This window comes from Lepidothrix coronata, unplaced genomic scaffold, assembly GCF_001604755.1.
Source record: "Lepidothrix coronata isolate B3197 unplaced genomic scaffold, Lepidothrix_coronata-1.0 Scaffold178, whole genome shotgun sequence".
Classification (NCBI taxonomy): Eukaryota; Metazoa; Chordata; class Aves; order Passeriformes; family Pipridae; genus Lepidothrix; species Lepidothrix coronata.
In genome coordinates this window covers 78,269-98,799 of record NW_016690358.1, presented here as the reverse complement: position 1 = coordinate 98,799, position 20,531 = coordinate 78,269, and the positions used below count along the sequence as shown (strand labels likewise).

Sequence of the window (20,531 nt, the reverse complement as noted above, 5' to 3'; positions counted from 1 at the left end):
GTGAGATAGTGACATTTTAAACTTGCTCCACCCTGGGAAATGGTTAATTCTGAGGAGGAGCAGGATTTCAGCCTTGATTAATGGCTTTTAGAACCCCAGCTGTCCAGTCAGCGCTGCCCACACTGCACAGCTTGTCACCAGAGCACTGCCCAAGTGCTACAGTGCAGCTCTCAAATGCCCCACCACCCCCATCCTCCCCATTTCCACCTGCATCTGCCTGTTCTCACCAACTCAGAACCAGGTCACTGCCAGCAGCCCCTAGGTCACATTATTACTACCATCCATCCCCACGAGCAGCCGCAGCTCAGCAGCCCTAACAAGCCAGTCCACCCTCTGGCACCTGTGCTGTGTTGTGGTGCAGCAGCACCAAAGGGGCCAAGACAGAGCCACCTCCCAGCACACAAAGGCAGCTCTTTCCCAGCTGGGACCAGTTCCTGCTACCTGTGCTGACCAAAGCAAACAACTCCGTGCATCTCAGCTGAGGGAGATCTGCAGGACGCCACCACTTGCCACGAGCTCTCAACAGTTTTGAGTCTCCAGAAGTACAATTCAGATCTTAAGTCTTTTTATTATTTTCTCCAGTTGAAATATATCCTTTTTTTTGGTTTTGTTTAGTTAAGGGCTGGTGTTATTTTACCACAGCAGTCCATCAGGCAAGGAGCAAGCAGGGCTCTTTCTTTCTTCCTTTCTTTCTTTGTCTTTCTTTTTTAATGCTTGTTATATCTCTGCTATATACTTCCTCTCCACATAGAAATATCCCTTCAAAGCTTGATATTATTGAGCAGCTTTCAACCATGCCCAGCAGAGCCATGTATTCTCTGCATTTGTCTGGCCTTTGTTTCTAGGAATGAAATACCAATGGCTGAACAGTGTGACTTCGTTTCACTCCTTCATTCCAATACTTGTTCTATTTCTATCCCACTGGGTCAAACTCACCTATTGTGAGACCTCACCGATTTCAATTACATCAGGGATTAATTTGTTCCATTGCGTTGAAGCTGTTAATACAATCCTGGCTGGCTCTAGATTAGAAAAGGCACGGTGAGACCTCCCTCGCAGGCAGTGTGTTTAACAGCAGTCTTGATCTTCAGTTTTGTTCGGCAGTGGGGTGGTTTTTTCTTCCCTTTGTGCCTCTTTGCCCCTCTTTTCACAATCTTCCCCTTCCTTTTTAAATTGCCCTTATCAGAACTGGGTGGTCCTTCTGACTTCCACTGTGACTGGCAACGTGTTGCCTCCCAGAGCCGCTGCCCGGGGCTTGCGAGGGAGGTCAGCGCTGGAAGGACGGTCCGACCTGACACCACACAGATATGACCACTCCAGCTTTGGCACCTCATCTCCCCCAGTACTGGATTTCGGAGGGTCACTGCAGGTCCCCATGGACCCAAAGGGAACTGCAGGTGCTCGGTTCTGCAGCTCCAACCCTTGGCCAACTGCCTGTCGACCGAGGTCTCCAGGGGAGAACGGAGATGGACACACTGACATGTGTGTTTGTCAAGTGGCTCTGGTTGTCCTGTCCAGGATTCCCAAACTGGGACACAAGACCGTGACAGAGCTTTAAAATGTCCCTGTGGTCTCATAGGACATCTCTGATATCAGTGATATGACAGATCCTGACTCAAAATTGTGCTTATTCATGTGATTTTGTCTCAGGGGGAGACGCCGGTGCAGGGCAACTCAGGGCCCGCGTCAGTGCAAAGCAGTTCAGCTGTGCTTGAGTGCTACAACTCCCTCCCACAAAATCCACTGCTTTTCATTTGAAAAAGAATCCAACCATATCTTAGCGAACTGTATTTTTGGGAAACAATGTGATGATTCCAGAATAATAAGAACAAGAGTTTCAAGAGATAAGCAGAAGGAAAATTAGAGGACATTAAAATCAAACAAACAGCTCAACAAACATATTCCTCTCATGCTTACTGAATCCATTAAATTTCCATGGTGGTTTCATGAGGTCACCTCAGGCTTCCATGGGGCAGCTCCGTGCAGCCTGGGCTACAGGAGCTTGCAAGCATTAATGCTGGAGCTGTCAAACTCAACAGACAGAATTTGGACAGGCTGGGTTCCAGGGCTCCAAATTTGTTCCCATGTTCAGCACCCAGTTTTCCAAAAGGTACAACATTCTCATTTACTACTGCACTGTTTAATTTTTTTTATTGGAGAAAACATAGCAATAAGCTGGACTAGTATCACCCAACTGTTTATTTAACTCTGCCACTCACCTTAGACCTTGGCAGAGCCATCCAGGGACAGGGTGAAACCCCCACGTTCCAGACACTGCCCCACCTGCCATCTCCCAGTCCAATCACCCACTCAGGTCTCACCCCTTTGGTGCCAGGTATTCCCTGGACAGCACTTTTTTGTACCTGCCTGGCTTGGACGTGGATGGTGTCTGATCATGGCAACCCAAGTCTTGGTGCCAGCAGAAACCCTCACCACCTCCACAGCCCCGAGACCTCCCTGCATGTGCATTGCTCTGGTCACAGAATCACAGAATGCTCTGACCTGGAAGGGACCCACAGGGATCATTGAGTCCAACTCCTGGCCCTGCCACCCCAACAATCCCACCCCATCCCTGAGAGCGTTGTCCAAACACTCCTTGAGCTCTGGCAGGTTTGGTGCTGTGCCCACTGCCCTGGGGAGCCTGGTCAGTGCCCAACTACCCTCTGGGGGAAGAACCTTTTCCTCAGATCCAACCTAAACTTCCCTGACACATCCTACCATGAAGATCAAACTCACCCTGAGACACACAGCCCATGGAGAAAAGAGAGGATCGGCTCTGGATGATGTGTTACACTCCCAGCAGCTCTCACAGTCCTGATCTACAAAAATTACTGCTTCCTCAACCCTTAGCTCTTCAAAATATCCCCCTCTATGGTTGAAATCTGCCATGGTTTCTTCCAGGTGGTTTTGCTGGGGATGGGCTAAGCTCCCATTGCTGCCACTTCACCACAGTCATTTCCAATGCTATCAAGTTCAGTGAGGGCAAACCAAAACCCTAAACAATTCCCCCCCTTCCTGCCATGCCTCCCACAGGGTGCACTCTCTGCTCAGGGGCAAGTTTCCGTATTCATTCACTCTGCTGATCAGTGGCAACGTCCTTCAGACTTCGCATGCGCCACAGGCAACCCTGCACCCCCGAATGGCCCTGTCCTGCTGCCACCACTCCTCGCTGCTCACACCAGGACACACATATTTCTCAGAAGTGGTTTCATGCCCATATCCCTCCTCACTGCATGAGTGTTGCTGAAAAGAAATCTACAGCAGGCTTTGCAGAACAACTCCAATCAACCCCTGTGAGACCGTGGATCAGGGAGCTTGGCATGCTACAACTGCCTCCGCTACCTTAACACAACAAAACTTTTCTTGCTGAAATAAACTGCCCTGATATGCAGGAATTAAACCCATTCTGCAATTCAGCCTGTTGCAAAGAGTTGTCTGCTAGTGGTTTCAAGCAGTTGAAACAGGCATTCAAGAAATAAAACCTTGAGAGAAAACCGTTAAGTCTCACCAGCCCAAAACACACGAGGAGTGAACGCGGTCCCCGGCGCAGCAGCAGTGCAGCGCCCTGTGTGCATCACCCACCCAGCGTGCGTGGAGGAGGAGGCCCTTTTTGCAGCAGACCTAGCAGCCAACTTACTCCTGAACAACTTAAAAGCCTTTGCCCAAGGCACAGGGAGCTCTGCAAAGGTGAGAAACAAGGGTGAGGGTCTGCCCCCCTCCCCCAGTGTGCTGCTGGCTGAGCACACGGTCTGTGCCCAGCACCCTCCGCTCCTCGCCCTGTTTCACACACCTCGGTCGAGGAGCCTGGCTTGGCAGGTGGGGCTGCAGTGAAGACCAGGTCAGTGCTCCCAGCAGGATGTTCCTGGAACAAAAGCTGCAGCACCCCACTAAAAATACTTACCAGCAATTTGTCTGTCTCTTCAAATGAGACCTGAGCCCAATTGCTGACAAACCTGCCAGGTTCAAAGCACTCCTGACCTTTTCTCCCCTTCCCTCCACCAGCAGCAACCTCTTGCCAGGGCAGATGCTCCAGCTGCAAACCCGTTTGGCCACAGCAGCAAGGCAGAATGGAAACCCCAAGCCCACTCCCCTGAAACTGGTCAGGGGTTTTCCAAACCCTGGAAAAAGGCAGAGTCATTTGCTGCGAGGGCTTAAAACGCCAGTTTAAAGCACAGGCCCGCCAGGTTCAAGGTTACCTGCTCCTCTGCTCAATACCAGCCAGACAAGACCTCCACAAAAACAGGAGCAAAAGCACAAGACATGGAAAACCCATAGGATACTCAGGAAACACTGCCATCAGAAGAAGGAATATCATCAGAGACCAACCTCCCCAAAATGGAATAAACATTTGCAGGGGCAGCACCGCAGCAGATCCGATACTTATCCTGGGAGCTCCTTTCATCCCGGACCCCTGACATCCTCCAAGGAACACACAGATCCCTGCTCCCACTGCAGAAAAGCAACTCCCTCTAGGGTAAAACCCGGCAACTGCCGAGCAGTGCACACCAGTTCAGGGCAGGATTCCCAAAATACCTTTTTGCACTGCATTTGCAAAGCAAACAGAGATGTGGCTAACAACTGTCTCCACAGCAGCTCCCAAGAACTGACCTCACGTGAGAGGTGGCTTCTCCAAAAGCCCACAGCTTATTCAGCAGAGATGCCTGGGGACTTGATTGAATTATCCCAGACCACTTCTCCTCTATCACATTTCCTCTCTGGAAACCTTTTACTAAACTCCAGTTGGTCCCAGTCCTGCTCATTCTGGCAAGATAACACTCAGTGACCCTCTGCAGGAATGATGCCAAGGACAGGGACGTCCTCAGATGTCCCTGCTCACTCATCCCATGATTTGGCAGCCTCTACACCGTACTGGAATATAAGAAAATGGTTGTGCCCAAGGACAGGGAGGTTAATCCATCTAACAATAAATGGAGGTCATTCAGGGGATTTACTGAAATTGCAGGAGTCATTCAGCTGGGAACACTTGTGCTGCTGGTACCTCACTTCTGCCCTGGTTCAACCCCACTAGCCTGTCTCCACTTTTTTCATGCCTGCTGCTAGGATGGCTGACATTAGCTGTTTGAGACTCAAAATCCCTCCCATAGTCTGAACCCTCCCCTACTACACTTCAGGCTTGTCTTCTCCATCATTCAACCAAGCTGCTTCTTCACTCCCACAGTCTCCAACAGCACTGCTCTGAAGGGAGACTTTTGCAAGGTTAGAGCAAGTATCAAATCCATGTTATGGAAACTATCAAACCACCACTGGAAACTGGGAAATACACAGCAGCCTCCATGGTTACAGGTCTCCTCAACACCAGCCTATTACTATTAGTTACTGAGGGGGAAAAGTCTGGTCTCTCTGGGCTGATCTCACTTTCAGGGCTTAATTCCAACATGCAGGGGGGATGCCTAGCTTGGGGATGGGCTTTCTGGGCTCTCCATGCTGACCCAGTGAAACAAAGCCTGTGAGAGCAGGGCTGGTGTTGCCCAATGTGGCTGACACATGGCCAGGGGTCACTGTGGACCTGCCCTTACCCAGGCTGATCCAGAGCTTTTAGGCCTTTAGAATCAAAACAGGAAAAAGAGTTGTATGTGAACATCTCTGCCAATTTCAGGCTATGATTCAGAGATACAGTGACTTCTCCTCAGGTCTAAAAACCCAATAAAATACCAACCACCAATGGGCATTTATTTTTTCCCCTCCATTTCTCATGTGTCAAGGATGCTGGCAGTATGTAATGACATGTTCTCTGTCCTTGGACATCACCCACCATATCCATATTAGATAAGCTCTAACTTCAGATACTGTTGCAAGAGCCAGGGGCACAACCCTTGCTTTTTAAAAGAGCAACGTACACAGCTGTACCAAACCCCAAAATTTTCAGAAAGGGGACAGAGATGACATAAGATCCATCCGCCCTGTAACTGCAGGGGCCAAGAGGTGCCCAGCACTGCTGTGCCCAAGGCAGATTTAGGTGTGGAAACGACATTGGAGGCTCCTGAGCAGGAGAGGGAAGGGAATGGGGACAACAGCACAGCACAATCCAGCAGCAGAACAATTCCCAGGAACAAGCTACTGGAGCTCCTGGAACCCACTGAGGCCTCTTAAAGGCAAGATCCTGGGGCACCAGTGTTGAGGAAGAGCAGTCAGGGTGAAAAGTGGAGTAGGGCAGCAAATCACCTGAAACTAAATGACAATTTGTGAAATGACTGCCATGGAGATGAGCTGCCCCTTGTCCTTCAAACACCTTTTCCCCATTTCAGTTGCCCACTTTGCCAACCCATTGCTGACAAGTTTCATTGCTTCCTCTTTCTCTTCTAAAGTTACAGTGACCAAGCACTTGCAATATTAGAGTTGCTCCTGCATATCAGATCCCTGCCTATGTACATGAGAAATGTCTTTCTTCACGCAAGTCTTGCAAGCTATTTCTGGAATAGGGCTTTTCAGAGGTGATTTTGATTAGTAATTTGATCAGTTATTTGAAACATAAGATGCAAGATTTCCTTTGTCTCTGCAACGGAGATATTTTCTTTTGATCTTGCTTTATGCTTTGCTTGCCTTGCAAAACCCATTTCATGAACTGTAAGGCAGGATGGAGTTCTCTGGATGTTCCATGAACTCCCAGATGAACCCCATGGGAGCCTTGGTGACATAGGAGGGGGACAGAACCAAATTCCATTTGTAAATGTCCTACGTGCTTTAAATAAATCTATTCAAATCAATTAACCTCAAAAGACCCACTTCTATTTAGCAAAACTCAATCAATTATAGTCATTATTAACAATCTTTTCTATTTCCTATCATTTCCCTAGGGTGGCACTACCTGTAAACATGGTCTGAGATGCAGAACTTCCTGCAGTGATCAGAAAGCATGACTTCACATCAAAAACATCCCCAACGTAAAACCAAGATGTTAAAAAATGTTTGTACTCTGTGAACAAAGTGTATGGCCAGCTCCGAAAGCTTCAAGGGAAAAAGAAGAGATAGGCACCACCTCTGTTCCAGCACTGGCACCCAAGACGCTCCTCCACCAAGCCTGGAGCTCTCACAAGCCTGCAGAGAAGGTACCAACCCTTACCCTCCTGCCCCTGCCAGACGTGGTCATAGCAAACTGAGAGGGAAATAAGCACTGAAGCGACCTAAACCCAAGGCACATTTGAGGAGATGGGCTCCTGCATCTCCCAGTTCACTACTGCCCTCCCCAGAACAATACTCCGGTCCCCTCGCTGCTGCTCTCAGCCTGCTCTACACATTGGCACAGTCCTGCAAGACTTGCTGGTACCATCCCAGAGATGAGAAAAATGGCTTTGGAGCAGCAACTGAGGGCTGCCAGTCACACCAGCTTGGTACCTGCTAAAAAAAGAGTCGAGCATCTATTTGGTGCTCCTGGTTTCCCTCTGTGAAAATCCTGCTGCCACAGGGTCCCCTAGTTGAGGAATCACAGAATCACAGAATGGCCTGGGGTTGGAAGGGACCTTAAAGATCACCCAGTCCCACTCCCCTGCCATGGACAGGGACACCTTTCATTAGACCAGGTTGCTCCAAGCCCCGTCCAACCTGGCCTTGGACACTTCCAGGGATGGGGCAGCCACAGTTTCTCTGGGCAACCTGTGCCAGGGACTCACCACTCTCATAGTAAAGAATTTTTTTCTAATATCCAATCTAAACCTACTCTCTGTCAGTACGAAGCCATTCCCCCCTTGTCCTGTTACTACATACCCTTGTAAATAGTCTCTCTCCATCTTTCTTGTGGGCTCCCTTCAGTGCTTCGCCACTGCCTGCTCCTGCTTGTGGACTGATCAATTCTGCTTACACGAGTTCCCCCCAGTGCCAGCCCCAGCCTGCTGTCCTGGGCCAGTGGGCTTGAGGAGCATTTTCGCTCTGAGTTGTCAACTCTGCTCCAGGCTGCTCTATGGAGCACCACAAAACCCATCAGCATTTAGAGAGAGCAATAAAAAATATCCTGCCTGGGTTGTTCTGTAAAGGCTCTTCCTCCAGCACAGCTAGGATCGCCCCATACCTGCCAGCAGCCATGGAACTTCTCCTTCCCCAAAAGTGCTTTGAAATACATTCTCAAGCCCTATTATCTCTCCTGTTTATACCACGCTCCCTCTATTATCAAGAAATCTCCGAGTAATTTATAAGCCCACAAGCTCCTGCACTAACAGGCAATAAATCGCATTTACAAACCCCATCACCTACTGTTCCGAGGGCTGCAGTGCCGGGCGGCCGTGTGGGGCTGGACGAAGAGGGTGAAGGGAGCAGCTGCCTCCCCAGCCCCTGCACACCCCGGTGTGTTCCGAGGAGAAGGCAGCTCTGTTCCACACCCCTGGATGTTTATCTTTTAAGTATCCGGAGAGGATTCCAGCCAGTGTCCTACCTCACTGTGTTCTCCCCATCCGACCCCAATACAAGCACACAAAAGAGGGTTTTCTTTTCACAAAATCAAACCAAAGGAGGAGGATGTTTTTGGCTATTTTCCTCGAGGAAAGAGGTTGCCCATCTAATAATCCCTAAATGGGCAGAGGGTTGTTGGGCTTTCATGTATGCCTCTGAGCCTCCCCTTGCCGTGCCAGGTCGCTGGTTTTCTTTTCCACAGAATTGCAAAACCCCTGAATAACAAGGTTTGTGCATGGAAGTGCTGACACAACCCTTAACTACAGCATCCTGAACATGATACCAGAATAAGGACGCTCCCTGTGTGGCCCAGCCTATGGATAAATAAAGCATTTCAGCAGCCAGTGCCGACAGATCATAAACCTCCACGAGCCTAAATACCAACAACAACTCAAAAAGATTAGAGGGCTTACGGGCAAGGCAGGCTGAGATGATTTAGAGTTGAGGTGGAAGGGTCATTATTGCTGAATAGGTGGGGGTTAGTGGGCCACAGAAATCAATAAACCATTCTGCTCCCAAGGAAGGAAGGGGCCACGCTAATTGTGCAAACACACATTTTCCATTTGAGGCTGGAGATCTCTGACTCACCCAACACAGATGGATACAGGGAACTCGCACCCTCTTGCAGAGGAACAAGGACCACACCCTGTGGCACATGTCCCAGGAGCTCTGTCACTCAGAACAGAGCACACCTAAGCCCCTTGCTGGGCACAACCCGCTGCTGGAGGCAGCTTCAAATGCATGCAGACCCAGGCGATGTTCAGCTTCATTAATTCCATTTTCTACAAAGTTAATACATAGCTGGGATAAGTATCTTGGTTGCTTTCAGCGTCACCATCAAGTCAGAGCTTTTCCAGTGCCCAGTTCTAGCCCTGCACAACCACCCGGCAGGTCCTGCCAGCACCGGTTACCGTCAAGCAACAAAGTTTCCCAAGAAAACTTTGGGACGGGCTTCATCGTGATAAAATAACCCCATTTGGAAGTTTCCACACTGGTATCAGTGATGGAGGCGATCACAAAATTAGGCACAACAGATCGCTGTGTCCTGCAGCGAAAACAGACCCAAAGCTTTGCAGACAGGTTTCCAGGCACACAGCTGCTGAGGCACAGAGTTCAAAGGCAGCAAGCAATTCCTCCTTTGCCAGAGAAGAGAGAATCTTCTCCTTTGGTTCCCCTCATTCCCCATTCTTTCTACCTTTTTTCCGCACTTTCTTTCTAGGGAACACAGTAAAGACAAAAGACACCAGCTTTGGAGAGTGAAGCCTCTTTAAAAACAGAATGAATGAATACTGTACAAATAAATAAGTACTTGCACCTAATGGGCATAAGTACCCAAAAGCCCACCTTGGGACACACTGCAGGAGGTGGTCCAGGGAACCAGCGGGCAGTGGCAATGCCTGTTATTCCCATGAAGAAGCCTGAACTCACAAGCATGTACAGGTACAAATGGTGAGGATCTTCACTCCTGCCGATCAGAACTGGGAGCTGGAGCTGGTGGTAAAGTACAGGAACCTGCTCTGGTTCCCCTGTGTGAGCCAGTGTCCTCCTCTCTGCCTTTCCAAAGGTATTTAAATAAAACACTCTCTAGATCAGTTAATAAACACTTGAAGTTTGCCCAGCTCATGTCAAGCTTACAGTTTGCAGTTAATGGATTTCAACTTTACTTGGGATTTTGAGAGTTTTTAACACCAGTAATTTCATCTTCCCTCCAGAAATAAATTCCTCAATGGCTTCACTGCAAAAATATTCCCAAGAATGGACAATTCTGCTGCTCGTGTACTAAAGACAGCACAAAAAAAAAAATCAGATTACTATTGAGCCTTATCAAAAATATGGCATAAAGCATGTGTTGACTTTAATCCAAACCAAACTATCAATCTGCCTTCAGGATCCGATCTAACAAACACACGAGCCTAGGGCCAGAAAAGAAAAGCAGGGTTTGTCTTCTAATAAAAGATTTGTTCCAATCTCTATTAGCCACGCTTCTGCCTGGAAATATTTACACTGCAAACACCAGACAAATAGGATTTCTTATCTTTCTGCTTTGTTGAGTTGGGGAAAAGTTTCATTTGTTATTAATTAATTTAGATTGCAGGTTTCCTATTTTCAGAGAACAATTCTCAACAGTTTTGGAAAATAAATCTGGTTTTGAAACATTTTAAATGGGGGAAAAAAAGAAAGCAGTGTTAAAATCACTCAAGTTTGGGCTGCTGCATCCCCACACATTTTGCTTCACCCACTGCCAGTCACCAGCAGTGGGAAGAAATGCTTCTGAGGTGAAATTCAGGCCAGGCATGGGCAAACACAGACATGAGACCTTATGGCATGAGGTTCCCCAGGAGCCCTTTCTTAGAGGCACCCGCATCCATTCCTACAGCCCCGGGATGCCACGAAGCACCGTGCCTCGCCCCAGACATGCCCAGTTCCCTGTTTGGTCTGGGAATGCCCACAGCTGTCCCTCACCTGGGCCCAGCACCCAGCACAGAGCAGCTCTGCCAGCTCAGCCTTCCTGGCCCGGGGCAGAGTTAGCACACATTTCATTTAGAAGTGAAACCCCCCAACTCAACCTGGTGGTGCTCAGCTTCTTGGCACGCGTGGTGATGGTGCACGCTGGGGAAATCAGGCTCCCAGAAAGAAATCTAAGCTGAGCAAATAAATTCCATTTTCTTGTTTGCTACATTTAAACAGCAATTAAATTCCTATTACCTACTCTTTCAACATAAACAGCACAAAGCCCTCTGCATCACTGGTAGACTGCTCCCATTTATTACAGGCGAGAGGGAATGGCTTTAAACTAAAAGAGGAGAGATTTAGATTAGATGTTAGGAAGAAATTCTTTACTCAGAGGGTGGTGAGGCCCTGGCACAAATTGCCCAGAAATCACAGAATCACAGAATACCCTGAATTAGAAGGGACCATTAAGGATCATCAAAGTCCAACTCTTGGCCCTGCCCAGGACACCCCAACAATCCCACCCCATCCTTGAGAGTGTTGTCCAAACCCTCCTGGAGCTCTGGCAGCCTTGGGGCTGTGCCCACTGCCCTGGGGAGCCTGGGCAGTGCCCAACCAGCCTCTGGGGGAAGAACCTTTGCCTGACATCCAACCTAAATCTCTCCGGACACAGCTCCAGCTGTTCCCTCAGGCCCTGCCACTGCTCACACAGAGCAGAGATGGAGTTACCCCTCGGGAGGAGCTGCAGACCCCGGTGAGGTCTGACCTCAGTCTCCTCCTCTCCAGCTGAACACACCAAGTGCTCTCGGCCACTCCTGGTATGGCCCCTCCATGCCCTTCACCATCCTTGTGTCCCTCCTTTGGACACTTTCTAACAGATTTAGATCTTTTTTATATTGCGGCACCCAAAACTGCCCTGGTTGGCCCTCCTGGCTGCCAGGGCACTGCTGACTCAGGGCCAACTGGCCACCAGCCGGGATCCCCAGGGCCCTTTCCCAGCACTGCTTTCCAGCCTCTCATTCCCAGTCTGTCCGCACAGCTGGGGTTGCCTCATCCTGGGCAGAATCCAGCACTTCCCCTTGTTGAACTTCCTATGCTTGGTGATTCCCAGCCCTCGGATCTGTCCAGGTTTCTCTGCAGGGCCTCCCTGCCTTCGAGGGAGTCAACAGCTCCTCCCAATTTTGTATCGTCCACAAACTTACTTAGTATCCCTTAAATTTTTGCATCCAAGTCATTTATTAAGATGTTGAAGAGCTCTGGGCCTAAGAAGCTGTGGCTGCCCCATCCCTGGAAGTGTTCAAGGCCAGGCTGGATGGGGCTTGGAGCAACCTGATTAATGGCAGCAGGTTGAAATAAGGTGGTCTTTAAGGTCCCTTCCAACCCAAACCATTCTGTGCTTCTATGATAAGCAGGGCAGACTCTCCATGCTGTCCAGGCCTAGCCAGCACCGCCAGGCAAAGCTGCCCTCACTCCTCCCTTCCAACCTGGGATGTACCAGCTTTGCTGGTCATTGAAAGCCCTGATGGTGAAACATGCACACCTGTTTTGCACCACCACATTTCCTATCCCCAAGGCCCATGGTCAGGCTGGCTGGTCATGCAGCAGGATGCCCAACATGGAGTTTCACATCTAATTTCAGATGAAGTCTGTAGAAGAACCGCCTGCTCCCCAGGATAAAGATGCCATGTGTATGCAGCCTCCTGTAACAGGCCTCAGCCACCAGAGCTGCTGGTTCCCTATTGATTGCTGGGGGGCTGTTTTCTATTCCGATCTCAGCTGGTCAGAAGTCTCCCCAATCACCGCAAGGTCACGACCATGGGGTCAGAAACCTGCACTACATAGATCATAATTTATTTTACAGCTAATCAATACCACTCTGCACCATGCAGTCTTACAGTACAGCCTCACACTGAGGGACTGATGCTATTCATATGGGATTGTAACCTTACGGCCTGGGAGCTTAAGGGGGTCAAAACCAGCTTCCATGTTAGAGCTGGAGAACAAGGCTGGAAGTGGAGCACACACTCCACTTGCTGTTTGTTTGTACATTCCTATAACCCAGTCAAATTCCACCTATGATTTGAATGCAACTTGGAAAAGGAAATATGATTATCTGGTCAGGATTGTATCCAACATTCCAATGGGAAAAGCCACGGAGCAGCACCATCAGCAGATCACCCAAGGTTTGACAGAAGAGAAGTGACCCCAGCCCCTGTGATTGCAGTACTGCAGTGCCAGCCTTCCAGACCATCCTTCTCCTCAAAAGAAGTATCAGAGAAGCAGCAAAATGCCTTTCTATTAATAATGTTCTTCTTCCCATTTTCTAATTTATATACCCATCCCACCAGCCATGCCCACAGGCACCCAGTGCACATGCTATAGCCTAGTTATTTACCAGGCTCACCATTGCTCCCTGCATTTTTCTGTTAATTCTGGATTTCTGTGCAAGAGTAGCTCAGGGCATTCCAAAAGATACAACAGCTTTTTAACAAGCTGTCCTTCAAAATGATGCCAAAGATAGTATTTTAGAAGGAAAGAAAGGGATTTGAAATATGCAGCAAGAGAAAAAGGAACTGAGAGGACTAAAGAGTGCTGGGAATACCTTGTAGGAAGAGCAATGCATTAATTGCTGCATCCTGGTATTTGTATCCGTGCAATATGTACTTCCCTGGGACCTGCACCAATTCATCAGTCTCAACATGATTTGTATTATAAAAGAGAAATCACAGGGTGCACTTGGCCCCTGACCACCCTGCTCCCCCTCAGGGCCATCCCCTTGCTGTTTCAGGATCCAGCCCCCCTCAGTCTGGCCACTGTTGGGGGCTCTGGCTCTGCCTGGGGCAAGTCCCAGCTCCCGCAGTCTGCCCCATCTTCCATCTCGGTGCGGGTGAGCCCACGGACTGGACTCCATCTCATCTCCTGTCATCATCAGCCATACAACACTGAGCAGGCTGTGCTGAACTGTTCTCCACTGCCTGCTTCTTATCACAGAATCATTTACTTTGGAAAAACCCTCTAAGATCATTGAGTCAACTGTTAACCCAGCATTGCCAGGCCCATTGCTAAACCATGTCCCCAAATGCCATATCCACACATCTTTTGAACACTTCCAGGGATGGGCAGCCTTCCACTGCTTGACAACCCTTTCATTGAAGACATTTTTCCTAATATCCCATCTAAACCTGCTCTGGTGCAACCTGAAGCCTTTTATCCCAACGCCACAGCCTCAGATCTTCCCCCTTCCTCCCACTGCCTCCAAAGCAATGTTCATCTCAGCTGGCATCACCAGCGAACTCGACAGCACCCACCCAGCTACAGCCAGAAAGCTGAAGAAGCACTGAGACAGGAGCTATGTGCAGGAGGATGGATCAGACCCTGTTATAGCACCCTAAGGTCTGGAGGTTAAAGGCATTCTGGGTTTTCCAGCAGCACCATCCCTTTTCCATGGGCTGCAGCAGAATCAAGCTGGTAACTTCATGAAAAAGCAAATGCAGGCTGTGAGCAGGGTGTGAGTAGAGTCCAAAGGAGGAGGATGTGCTGTCACTACGTGGACAACACTGCCATGTGGTTCAGCCTGAAATCCAGCTATTTGTGCAGGCAGAGCAGGCAGGGAGCTGTGGAAGCGGTGGCCAGGGAACGCAGCCCCACATGGAAGTAGCAGGGACGCAGATCTGCAGCCTGCCCTTGGCCAAGGGAGATTGGCACGTCGGCTCCCACCCACTGCAGCCCCCAGGGCAGCAAGGAGCTCACACAAAGGGAAATACATAGACCATGACAGGCTAAGCCCCCTCCTTCCTCTCTGTTCCCCTTTCTTTCTCTTCATGCTATGGCAAGGCTGCTGAATGGGAATAGGAAAATACTTTGGCAGAGCCAGTCTTTTCTATTTTTTTTTTTTAATATACTTTCCCTCCAGCTGCTTTGCTAGATGCCTAATCCTCCATGGACATCTGGGGAGGTATCAGGACACAGAGTGACATACCAGGTAGGCAGCTCAATGCACAGCTCTGCATAATTTCTGCTGGTACCTGCTGTTACGGCACAGCAGGTGATCAAACCACAAAAATCCAGGGAAAGAAAGGAAAAAAAAAAATCATGTTCAGACTTGTTGGGGCCACAGATACACAGGTGGAAGCTCCCTGACCTAAGAAGCAGAGCACAGGAAGGAACATCTCTCAGGCAGGAGGGTGTTTTGGTGCCTCCCTGGGCCCAGGGCTTCCAGCTCCCCCAGCACAACCTACCCCAGCCTTCCCAGGACCAGAGCAGTTTCCAGAGACCCCAGGCAGAGGCCCTGGCAGCAGGTATCATTCCTCACCAACCTCTACCCAGGCAACAACAGCAGCCACTCCTCTTCTCCCTTTTCAAATCATGATGTTTCCTGAACGTATTTTTCACCTGCATTTATCACAACTGATATCTAGAGTACCCATATCTGGGGGAAAACGAAGCAAAAGCAGTTCAGCAACGGAGGAGAGAGCACAATGGGATTTCCCAACTCCTAAGGAAAGGAAGAGAAACAATAAAATACTCCCAAGGATCTGGGAGTAGATAGATCCAAAAACATGATTTTCAGTCCCAGGGGAGTCTCTCTCGAGCTCAGCCTCCTGCAGCAGAGAGAGATACGCGCTCACCCGGCTCACCAGCTCGGTGCTATCACCTTACAGCAAAATCGGATATACTGAGGGGCTGCCCAAGCCCTCCAGTGCTGTTCATCTTACCTGAGCCCCCTGAAGTCACTCCCAACAAAGGACCCACCGCCAGCATCGCCACATCCCAAAAGCACCTACAGGGCTTTGAAGTGACACTTCCTTTGCCTTGTGGCCTTTGCCCGTTCCACTCTTTTCCCTCCCGCCTCAGAATGCTGTGGCCAAGCAAAAACCAGTTTTAGTTTGAGCTGCCATCCCTCCTGCAAAACCCCACAGCACTCTGAACCCCGCAGCACTTGCCTCTGTCCAGGTGCAACAAGGAAAGCAAAACCAAAATTAAATACAACCCCCAGGCTGCATCCAGCTATCTGAAACAGGGGAAATCCGAACCTCACAGGTACCCCTTCTGTGTGCTCTGCGCAACAACACCTGCGTCCTCCTCTGTTTCTCTGAAGCAACTTGTGTATCTCTGGAGCTTCGGAAAAGCAAACTGCACACACAGGGGTGCACACTGAAGCCTCCTAGCAGCAGCTCTGCTCTGCTGCCCGTTGTCACAGCAACAGTCGCAGGTGATGCTGTGCCCATTGCCACAGCACACCCAAGCCCCCAAATGCTGAAGAAGCTCAAGTTTGTGTCAGCCTCACTAGGGTGGGAATCTGGAAACAGCTTAGTCCTTGCACATCTTCCTGCTAAACATGCATTTGAGGGGTCTTTCTGGCAGATAACCTGCCCCAGCACACTGAGGGGCTAGAGACTGTCAGAAGCAGAGGCAGGGCATGCCCAGGGCAGGCAGCCAAAGCCAGCGGTGGGGCACAGGCTGCACACTCTCACCCCTGTAGGAGCAAGACCCACGTTTGCATTCACTCCATGCTAATCTCAGTCTCGCTTCTCCCACTCCTCCCAAGTGTGCATCAGCACAAGCACCAGACCAGTGCCACTCAGCAGGGCTTCAGCCCAGGCAACTGCTCCAACATGCATCCTCTTCCTCCACAAGCCTGAGCTCTTCAAAGATCAGGAGGCAGAAACAGGACACGAGGGGCAGCTTCAGGACACAGAACTTCATAGAAGGGTGCATTGAGTCAGCAGCAGGGAACAAAAATCCCTTGTGGCAAGCAGCAAAGTTGTTTCTTGGAGAGCAAGGGGGTTTGAAACTGGAACAAACGATTTAATATGCAACCAGACCCTGTCTCTGCAGCTTGTGGGCCAGCAGAGCCACACCGGCAGGTACTGCATCTGCTGTCTTAAGTCCAGCAGCAGCATGGAGCCAGAGCTGTGGACCATCTCATCAACTCCAGCCTATGACGGGGTCATGCACTGCAACATCGCTGAGCTCCTCTGCTAATTAAATCAGGTTTTGCTCAGGCAGTTTCCCTGGTCTTCTCACTGCCTAGTAATTGTCAGGTGCAATCAGAAAAATCAACAGAGAGCTGTCCAGCCTTTCCCAGACCACCTTTGCCATATTCTGTCCTTCTCAGCATGACTTCTACACCCTCGCAGAGCAGGAGGCAGGTGCTGGCACAGGGATCTTGTGCTGAGGCTTGGTGGTCCTGGTCCAGGCTGAGCAGAGATGTCAGACACAGATCACTGAGCCTGGGAGCCCCAGGGCTCTGGGTCCAGCTGAGTCTTGGCATGCAGGGGACCTCAAGGATGGGAGCAGCACGAGGTTCCACTCACCCTGTCCCACAGCGCAGGCTTCGGGAGCAATGTGGTGATGCCCAAACTCCACCCCTGGCAGTACACACAGCCGTGGCTGCCGTGCCAGGACAGACACTGTGCCACCCAATGGTGGGCGAAGACAGGTGGGTTCCCATCCACAGGGAAGGCAGAGATGAGAATGGCGCAGTCCAGCACCCTCCTTCAGTGCCATGACAAGCACTGTCACCAGGAGGGGCAGGGCAGGGCAGGAACCTGTGGCACTGCTGCACACCTGCAGAAGGGGCAGCCAGGCAAGGCAGGCCAGGCAGGCTGGGATCAGGACCACCTCTTGCTTCTCCACAACACTGTCCCCAGTGCCATTTGACAGCACTCGCCACTCGTCCTCCTTGTCCTGGGAAGGATGGCTGTGGAGCAGCAGACAGGGAGAGGGGAGGGAGTTGCTCAGCAGGCTCACGCCTCCGACATGTGCCGCGCGCAGCTCCGCCAGACCGCAGGATCTGGCTCGCTGAATGCGTGGAAGCAACACTTCTCCGTGTCTCTCTTTACAAAGCCCCAAACAATAACTGTCTGTCGCTGCACAGGAGCTTAGGAGAAACATAAGTTGCTATTGGCATGGTGCACGGCAGCCTTCCTCTTACACAACACCAGCAGATGTGAAAATAGCCCAGTGCTGCCTTGTGCATTCCTCTGACCTCGTGTTTGCTTCTGGATCAGATTCCAAAGCTGGATCTTAACCTACAAGAGCCATAAAAGCAAAGGATTTGGCCCTATCAGGGACCCCTTCATAATCTAAGACAGATGCGCTCCACGTAGAAGAACACGGTGAGGTTTATCAGGGCAGGGAAGAGGCTGAGGCAGGACCACCCTCTGCTCTACAGCACAGCCAGGGCAGCCCCTGCAGCGGCATTGCCCTGTGCTCCGGCTGACAATGCACTGGAGGTGGCTTAGGGACAGAAGAGCTGGAAGCTCTTGCAAGCCAGGACAGCACTCAAAACCTCGCATCCTACTGCTCAGCCTACACTGAAGCTGCCTCCAGCCCCCACCCGCCCCGGCAAAGGAGGCCCCAAGCCCAATGTCCTAAGGGTCATGGTGCTGCCAGAGTCAGCACAGCTTGGGTGATCCCCTCCAACCGTGCAAGGTGCTCCTGGTATTTCTCACCTGCTTGAAGAGCAGAGACTGACTCCAAAGCCAAACCCAAAATCACCCTGGGAAATACAGAGGGAAAAAGCATGTGGAAGAGAAATTGCTCCTGAAAGTATGAAAAGGTAGCAGGAGAATAAACTGAAGGATGCTAAAGACATGTGATAAGAGGGAGAGATCAGTAACCATCGATGAAAGGGCATCCCTAAGAACAACCTGCATAAATAAATTAATGTCTCCAGGGTCCCCAAGGGTATCCAGTATCTCTGCTTTGGAACGGCAGCAACCCCAAGCAGCAGAGGAACTTCCTAAGATGCAAGAGAAGAAAACAAGACAGGGCTATTGCTGTTGCAGGGGAAGGGATCAGTGAATGAGTTGTCCTCCAGGCAGCTCTGTGAGATACTGGGCTGCTGCCGGGGCTGTGCTGTACCTACGCTCCAGCAGTGCTCCCCTCTGACCCAACATGTGCTCATCCCCATGTTTCTTGGTGGAAATGTCACACGACAGAAAAGCCCTCGAGTCTGACTCATCCAGAAGTCTAAATCCTGCTCCTGGAAGCTCCAGACCCTCCAATCTCCCTGTGGTCCAGCCTGGGGAACAGCCCCTCCAGTGCTGCCACAACCTGCCCACAGGTGATGCTGTCCCTGAGCGGGTCACCCACCGGCAGCTGTGCAGGTGGGTTTGGAGTCTACAAGAAAGTTTTTAGCCAGCAGTGAGCCACCGACCACCAACTGCAGGCAGCTCACACATCAACGCACCGCAGGTTCCTACACAAGGAACTAACAGAACAGCCAAGCCGTGGTGTTTTGCCCCAGAACACCTCCAGCCCCACACACGCTGGAGAGATTTCTACCTCTGCACACAAAGCCACAGGGTAACAGGCAGCAGCAGAGGAGCATAATTCTAAGACTAACACATAGGGCAACCCGCAGATCACGGCTTGAACAGGAGGGCGAAAGGTGGCCTTAGAATATAATCCACTTCAGGAGCTCTTAAATCTCTCCAATACAACACAGAGCCCTTTAAGCAAAACTAAACAACTTTCTTTAGACTAAATAAATATTAAACCTAAGTGATGCATTAATTTACTCCAGTTCACCAAAGGCTAACTCCTACCCAAACTGATCATTATAAAAGAAATCCTATAATCCCTCACTCCCATTCAGGCTCAAAACATGTAATCCCGTGAATAAATCCAGAAAGAAAGTGTAACAAAACGGGCAATAAAAACTTACAGCATTCACATCTTTTCATCTACCATTAATACTGTAAACACTCACTCGAAGGCCCTCGAGTATGACTAATCTAATGTTTTGGCTCCCAACCCTGATCGACGAAGGAGCTCCACTCTCACTGTGACACCCAGCAAGCTCCACTGCCCTCCAGCCGCAGCCAGGACACCCCTGGAGTGCCCAGCGCAGCCATCCCCACCTCACATCCCACAGAATGCTGCAAAATCAGCACGAAATGGAGCAAGTATGGTTCTAATAGCACCAGAGTGCAGAGCTTTCTTTTTCCCCCCCCTTTTTTTTTTTATTATTTTATTGCTTTGGAAGCCTGCAAGCTCCAACTGTATAAATGCCAATAACTTTGTTTTAAGGCTGCTGAAGTAAGAGATCAGATTTTAGCAAGTGCTTTCCAGGCATCCAGCCAAACTTTTTCTGATTCACTAAAAGCACCAAAGGGAGGGGGAAAGGGAGGGGGCTGGAGGGCTGATTAACTTCAGTTACCGCACAAGCACAAAAAAATGTCTCCCCATTGCAAAGGGTGCTGGCGCTGTGAGCCCTGTGCAGCCTGTTATTCCTTGAGCTTGAAAAAAAATGCACCAGAGAAATAGAGCAAACACCTTCCAACCGCAGGGTAATTTACAGCTGTGGATCCTCTCCTGCTGAGGAGGCTACTCCACCGGGGGAGGCTCTGCTGGCGTTGGGTTCAAGCTGCAGTTTTTGGTGGGGATGAGGAAGAAAATGTGACCGGGGATTTTTTTGATGGGTGGGGGACCAGGGATGGGGCTGGTCTGGGTTTTAGCTTAGCCAGAGGGACAGAGCCCCCTCCAAGGCTGTGGCTGTGCTCATCCAGGACCATCCCTTGCTGCTATTGGGGATCTGGAGAGGGTGAGCAGGTGCAATCCTGGCCAACACATCACACGGGGCCAAGGGATGGCACAGGCATCTCCCAGTCCTGGGGGGATGGTGGGCTGGAGCCACTGGAGCAGCGGCACCTGCTCTGCCCAGCCCCGCA

General features: G+C 50.3%; 1 protein-coding gene across 1 annotated transcript in view; it reads right to left on the bottom strand.

The window, feature by feature from the left end:
• Window positions 1-20,531, bottom strand: part of FGF18 (fibroblast growth factor 18) — a 73,718-nt gene that overhangs the window by 50,996 nt on the left and 2,191 nt on the right. The gene's annotated exons all lie outside the window — the stretch shown is intronic.